General features: G+C 31.4%; 1 long non-coding RNA gene across 1 annotated transcript; it reads right to left on the reverse strand.

Annotated features, from left to right (window-relative positions):
• Nucleotides 1–5,574: 5,574 nt before the first annotated feature.
• LOC111830162 lies at nt 5,575–7,069 on the reverse strand. Its single transcript, XR_002833528.1, has 2 exons — nt 6,537–7,069; nt 5,575–5,941 (listed from the first exon to the last, which is right to left on the reverse strand). It is a non-coding gene; the product is annotated as an uncharacterized LOC111830162 (long non-coding RNA).
• Between the last annotated feature and the right edge of the window lie 757 nt (nt 7,070–7,826).

Here is a 7,826-nt window from a genome sequence, read left to right on the forward strand (position 1 = left end):
ATACATTTTCTTTTCTACTTTTATATGTTTCAATACAGTATATATGAGTATTATGAAATAGGAATCAGAATATTTTGGGAAAAAGGGGAGAAAAAAACGAAACAATTCTCCATTTTTCAAGGGTGAGTTAAAACAGATATTTATAAAGGTGGGAGGAAGAAATGGACAAATGAGGAGTGACGTGGTTGGCGAATGATAAAAAAACAAATGATCATGGGGTTTGTTAAATCCTTTCTTGTTCTTATTCGTTCTCTCTTCTTCTTCTTTTTTTAGATTTATTTGGTCCAAAACAATTTTAAAAACATATGAGAGGTGCCACTTTTGTGGTTCTCCTTTACCCTAATTTTGCCATCACTAATTATTTTTATTCTGGTTTATCGTACAACTTTCTGACTGATTGGTGCCTAATTAATAGTATAGTATAATTGTACCGTTTGGTTCACCTTACGAGTTCCCATGCGTGTTTTCGAACATTAATTTGTAATCACGCATTCCCCCTTAACTTCTCTATACTAATTACTAGAATTATAGTTTATAGTCTTGAACTTAATTTGTTTCACATGCATGAATAATAAATCTAATTAAAAGGACATGTTTATTTAGGTTTCTCCCTAAAACACTGCTTATGATTGTTTTCCATTTTAATTGCGAGTTTCTGTGTATAATATATTATTGGTATATAGATAAAGTTATTAGGGTTTATTTATAAATTGTAATTTCCTAAACACTAATTAATAAATCACGGTAAGTTTCAATATTGATTATATTTTATTTTTTTAGAGGTCTTTTAAATTTTACATTCCTTGCTAACTTATGTATATAAGTTTTTTAATATAGAAAATTTTAAATGAAAATATTTCAAAAGACCAACAGAATTATAAAATGGAATATATGTTCAGTTCGTATATTAGTACTATTAGTTTATTACAGCTAGCAGGAAACATACTTTTTATCAAACCAAGATAAACTATCATTAATATGTATGCATGCACGTTATTGTATTGGTCCTAGTTACTTGTAGAAAACTTAATGATGCATGTTATTGTGATTTGTGTGTGTGTATGACTCTATCACAGTACAGCTGTGTTTGATCAGTTCTATCGAACTTTAAAGTTTAACATATAGGTCTATGTATCAGAAAGATGTTACTTCGTTTATCTATAATTGTTTCTCCTAAAGAAAGAAAAAATTTGTAACCATATAGGAAATGATTATTGGATGTATTTTGTACTAAAAAATAATAATAAAGATTGGTGGATGCATTTTGTAGGAAAAAATATAAAGCAAAAATGTAAACCAATAATATAAATAACATCGACTGATCGATCAAACCGCAATAATTCAAGCAGCTTGGTGACCCACAATGATATATGATGTATGCATATAAATGTGTATGTTGCTACCACATAAAGGAAAAATGACAATCATGTGGGTGAAATCAAACCTCCCCCCGGCCCGATTCTATCGTTTTCTGAATTCAAACGGTTCATACGAATCTTAGCTTTACACACACACATACACATTCATTTAGATGTGCTACTTAATTATAGCTTTCAATGATAGATACCTATCTATGATTTGTTAGCGAAATAATTAATGTTTGCCAAATAAACACTACATCATGCATGTATGATCGGTCTATTGTGCTAAATTAGTCCGAATAACAGAAGTTTGTATGAATTAACATAAGGCAAATGACTCATGTTCAAAGTAGTTGCTCAAAATAATTAAAAGTAGTTTAGTTATATACAAATAAGGATAAGAATTACACCATTATGATAATTAACATAAATGTACTGAGACGTTGAGAATTGCTACATACCTACACGAGATGTCATCCAATGGCTTGCTAAATGCTAATTACAAAATTTGTAGTTGGGTGAGTTAATTTGTTTTGGACAGTCAGCTGTTACACCATTTAGTTACATACGTGCAGCATACGTGGAGTACTCTAATTTACACATTAATCAAACCAATAAACAGTGAAAATGTTTTTACAGACGCTTGAAAAAATTACTCTTACTATATAATACATATATGGACAAAGTGCTATTTATGACAGAAATATACGAATCCACCTATTAATTACTGTGTATCACTTTTATAGAGATTTCAATCGTACATATAAATATATTATCAGAGAAGGAGAATTCTAAATTGTTTAGAAAACATGTCAAACGGCTCAAATCTGAGGTTATAAAATTACAAAGTACGCCCTATATATGCCGTCTACTTAATTACGTTGCTAGTTTCTCAGTAACCCAAACAACATATTTATTTTGATTAAAAATTAAATGATTAATGGATGAAACATAATTAAATACCTTGAAAAAATCGGTCTTCTCTGCCTCGAGGATAGATTAAAAAAAAAACAAAAAACTCAAGATATTTTGAAATTGGATTTTTCAAATTAATAAACTACACGGTCCAGTTAATTAAATGAGAGGGGAATGAAAGTATATAGGAAAGCAAATGGTAAAGTGGGTAAGAAAGCTTACGTAAGTTGGTAATGATTGAATGAATATACATTCTATCTTCTAAAACTCGTTCTTGTCCTTTTCAATGTTTTCATCAACTAAGATCAATCCCTTCTTAAGAGAATCATCATCAATCAAGCACACCCATTCTCAGGTTCCTACGTTTGATAACGACCTCTTTCTTTATTTGACCCCAAAAAACAAAACAAAAAACAAAATATGTCCATATAAAAAAGATGGTCTCCAAAATATAAATAAGAGGTCGTTATACAAAATAGCCCTAATTAACTATAATTATAATTGCAATTACCGTAGGTGGATTAAAACTGTATGTTTGGGATGGCAAATTTCCACTGTAGGAAATAAGTAAACTAAACCAATACGTGAGATGTAAAAAAAAAAAAAAACAATATGTGATAGGTCTAACGTAGTAACGGGATTGAATTTAAGAAACAAATCAGTTATAACCTTCTTAAACTTAATAAAATGTTCTCGATTTTGTTTTGTGGAAAACCTAATGTCATATATATTAATATATACTAATAATATTTTTTATTTTTTTTATCTGAGATAGACGACTAGAAATGTTCTTTTTACCAGTAGTAACCACGACATTTAGCAGGCTTCTCTTTTAGAGGTTTATGTAGAATAATACACTTTTTTCTTTCTGAGAATAGTAATTCATATAGTCTCAATCGTATGGAATGTACTTTTGATATGTTGTTATTCATTAAAGTCTTTGGCACGTCTCTTTTCTTTTCATATGATAAGTTACGGCAATATATATTGTTTTCTCATGTACGTACGATGATCGAATCTTTCCCAATGCTTTTGTTTCCCATTTCTCATTGGATACAGATCAGGAAACTTTTATGAATATTTTTTATGCACCAAGTATTTTCTTGGAGCTTCTAGATTATTTTTCCTTTCATGTGGATTTTATTTCCATGAAATAATCTTGGCCAGGAAAATAATTAATTATATTCATTATCAAACACAACAAATATGTATATTCTCAAGTCATATATGTATGCACAGTACTACACACTATTGATAAAAATGAAAGATCAAGGTGCAGAGTCACGCTCATGTCAAAATATGGAAATGACTATACAGAAACAGAATTAATGACTCAAAGTTTTGAAGGGCCCAAAATAAACGTGGGGTTCTTCTACAGAATTTGAATAGAACTCATTGATTCATATTTCATATGTTTCGGAGAGACGCAAAGAGAAGTAGCCAGAAGATTCCACACGTAGCCATATATAATTATTGTCTTCTGGATACACCTAGACGTACAAACATCTAATTCCAATAACCCCATTATTTGCTTTGTTGTTACATTGGATTAGTTTTTTTTTTTCGTCTGTGTGTTGCAACTTGCAAGTGTATATGGAGTTCTTTTACTATCGGTCAAAAAAAAAGTTAGCAATGGAAAATGAGCTATGTATGTATATAGTACGTACAATACAATGGATTGTTGACAAATTGATTAGGTTGCTAGCTAGTTGACACGATTGGTATTTGTAGTTGTGAAAGGTTTATATAAGACTTACGGAATACGTATTTTATATGGTGGAGAAATAGTGGAAGGATGTACCCAAAATACAATTTGAAGATTTTGATGCATTGAACGTACGTTTACACATCTCATACAGTTTCTTTCCTTTTCAGGTAAAGGCTTTTGCTTTTTTAGACTTTTCTGTGACGTGGCAACACCTTGCCCCTCTTTTTCTCCTTTCGTGGACGTATTTGTTTTCCTTTACTTTTAATTCTACCTTAAAAATTAAACTAATTGTAATTGTAGTGTTGTTGTTGACAAAAAAAAAAACAATAATAATAATAATTGTTGTGTTCAATTCAATGAGCATGCATGCAAATTTTGTATGATTAATTGTATCACTAGATATTTTTTAAATCATCGGTTATTAATGCGCATTGATAAGTTTATTCTATCTTTACAACTACAATCTCATAAAGACTTTTCAAACCAAAACAAATACACTATTCACATCTAACCCAAAAAATGCATGCAGCGAAAGGAAAAAACGCTTTCTTCTACTTTGCTGATAGCAATCATATGTGTTTTTGAACTTTCAATACGTATGTAACCGAACCGTTCTGACTGTTTCGGTACTGCCCTTCTTCGTTGTCCACAATTAGATATCACTCTTCGAGTTTTACCGTGTTTTGTTCTCAACGGTATGGCCGTATGGGTACCGAATACTATTACTTTTTTCATTTATGTCATTAATAACTTGAAATGCTTCAACTCAAACACACGTCTAGTTATAAATTGTTATTCACAATACGATATCAAAGACGTAATTAGTAGACTACTCGTACATAAAATATTAGAATACAATACAAAGTATAATCTTAGGATGCCTAGACATAGTGATACACGCACACTCATGAAACCTAAAAGTATCTATTTAGGTACGTACATTGGAAAAAGAAAAAATGTACAGGTTAAGAAACTATATATGCAAAAATAAGGAGATTTACTCTTATTACTAAAGCAATCAAGAGTTTTTAGCATGTTTACCGATACCAATAAAATTAGAAAAATAGGATAAAATGTACAGCTAAAGAAATGCACAAACACTGTAAGCAAGCAAAATGTGGCTCTTGGACTTGTACGGCTATAGCTCAGATAAAATAATTACTCAATGATTTAGCGTAAGAAATCAAAGTTACATGACATACCTATTAGATAATATTAAATGAGCATATAAATTGTCTCTGTTGCATTTTATTCGGAAAGAGGAGACATCTGTCACGTACTAATCATATAAAATCAAATTAAAGGGGGTATGAATGTTTTCTACAAAAATATAGTAATATTATTATTAATTTACATAGCTAGATATCTACAGAGTATTAGTTTGATCTTACTTGATGCTTTCTTCAATTATATGTTCCCGATTAGATTCTATTTGACTGCTTATATACTAATCATATGTAGTTTTGTGATTATTTGTATTTAAACACAATTGTCATTGAATATACGTTTCAAACCTAGTGAGAATCAATCTTCGCTTGTCCTTTTCAACTACTGAGAAAACGAATCTTAATTCTTAACTAATGTAAGATGTTTTACGTCAACTTCGTTGCACATTAAAAAAACAAAAAATTGTAAACACACATAACTTTGTTTAATTTTATCCCATAGTCCCATACTCTCATCATTTTACTTTTACTGTATTATTATTATTATCAATCAAAATGCAATTGCAAGTAGCCATGCATGAATGATAATGGCCATGTTCGTTTCATCACCACCGGCGGTAGCGGCAGCGGTAGCGGCAAACGTTGCCGCAGGTTGTTGTTCGTTTTGTCGCCGCCGCCGTTACCGCCGCCGCTACCGCTGCATCAATATTTATGTTCGTTTTGTTGACGTAACCGCTGCCGCCACCGCTGCCGCTGCCGCTACCGCTGATATTACGTTCGTTTTACAAACGCTGCGACAATTCAATTTTTGTAAAATATAACTTAAATGTATTTTGAATAAAAAAAATGTGACTTAAATATATTTACATTCATAAAAGCATTTATTTAGCTGGTAATAATTAAAATATATTTTGATCAACATAATGTAACTTAAATATATTTACATCCATAAAAAAAATATTCACCTAGTAATGGTTTAAATTTAATTCAATATCGAAATGTAATTTAAAAATATTCACAACACACACACAAAGCCACAGGAAAAAACAGATCTTCATTTGGATTTCCGGATTAAAAGTTATGAACAAATTTCCAACACATTAACTGGATTGACACAACACCACGAACAGTCAACTTTGAAAGCAATTTTCTATCAAACCAAATGGAACCAGAAAACTATCTTTATATCAATGGAAAGATCTTGCTGTCTAGTTTCCAGAACATATTTCAGATATAAAATCCGAGATCTTTAGCCACACAACCAACACAATCAAATAATCTCAATCCATTATAGCAAAATCCATCAAAACAACACAATCAACTAATCTCTATCTATGCTAAAACAGATATGGAGAAAATTACAGAAGAAGATCCAGAATAGCTTACCAAGAAAACAAAGATGAGAGCAGAGGAGGAGAGAAATCGAATCTGGAAATAATCTTCTCTTCTTCGCCGTTCTTCTCTTAGGTTTAGAAAATGTAAAACATTGAACAAGGGTATTTTGGTCAATTCCCAGATTGAACGCAACTTTCTAATTACGACCGCTGATTAAAATTGGCGTTTCAAAATTCTCGTCGCAGGACGCTGCGTTTGCCGCTGCGTTATGACGCAGCTTCATGCGGTGACGAAACGAACATCATCACCTGCGTCCGCCGCAGCCGCAACTACCTGCGGCGGTGAAACGAACAGCCCCAATGTATATGTAATTATCTTCTTCTTCAAAAAAAGAAAAAAAAAAAGTAAAGATAATCATCGCAGCTTGATCAATCACAAATTTCCGATATTCATCTAAAATGAATGATTGGCGTGGCGATAAGGCAAGGATTTTGGGACGACATGTTAACCCATAAAACATAAGACATATGGACCACATAAATTAACTTTTATGTTTATCAAATTCAAATTGTTTTGAAATGATGAGCTGGCTGCATTTTTCCCCCAAGTTATAATTAGTGTCGTCCAATATATACAAAATGTGTATAGACAAAATTAGCTTATAGAAAAAAAAATAATAATAAAATAAAAAAAAAAAAATCATCCAAACATCTTAAATAAGAAACTTATGTTGTTAGTTAACTTGGACCACCCTATAAAATGGATTAGGGACACGGCATCGTTATTAAAAGTAGTTAATGACGGCGCACAAACAAAAAAAATGAATTAGTGCAGGGAAGAGCTGAAAAGCCCACAATAAGTCATAATGGGCCTGCATCACTTGACCTTAAGTATTCTCAATTCTTGTAATCATATTAATCCAGGCCCAGCCGAGAAAAAAGATTCAACCCAACCGTATTTCTCAAACAGGCCCAACTAAAAACCACACGGCCTACGTCCTCAAAAACATAACAATTCTAAAATCCAAACCAAGATAGACCAAACCGAAAAGGAAGTTTGATTCTAAACGGAAATGTTAATTTGTCTTTTTTTTTTTTGAGATTTGAGAGAAAATAAAAGAAAGTGAAAAGAGAGAGAGATGAAGGTGAAAGTCTAACCTTTAATTGGCTGGAATTTGTGTGTTTCAAGTTTGGAATAAGCATCAAAAAGAAAACAACTTTTTTTTTTCTTCTCAAAAGCACAAACTATTTTTCCTTTTCCCCAAAAAAGAAAAAAGAAAAGAAAGAAGAGAAAGTTGGCACACGAATTGGTAGCGTCACACGTGAGAGAATAGGAATAAAA

This window comes from Capsella rubella, unplaced genomic scaffold, assembly GCF_000375325.1.
Source record: "Capsella rubella cultivar Monte Gargano unplaced genomic scaffold, Caprub1_0 scaffold_6, whole genome shotgun sequence".
Classification (NCBI taxonomy): domain Eukaryota; kingdom Viridiplantae; phylum Streptophyta; class Magnoliopsida; order Brassicales; family Brassicaceae; genus Capsella; species Capsella rubella.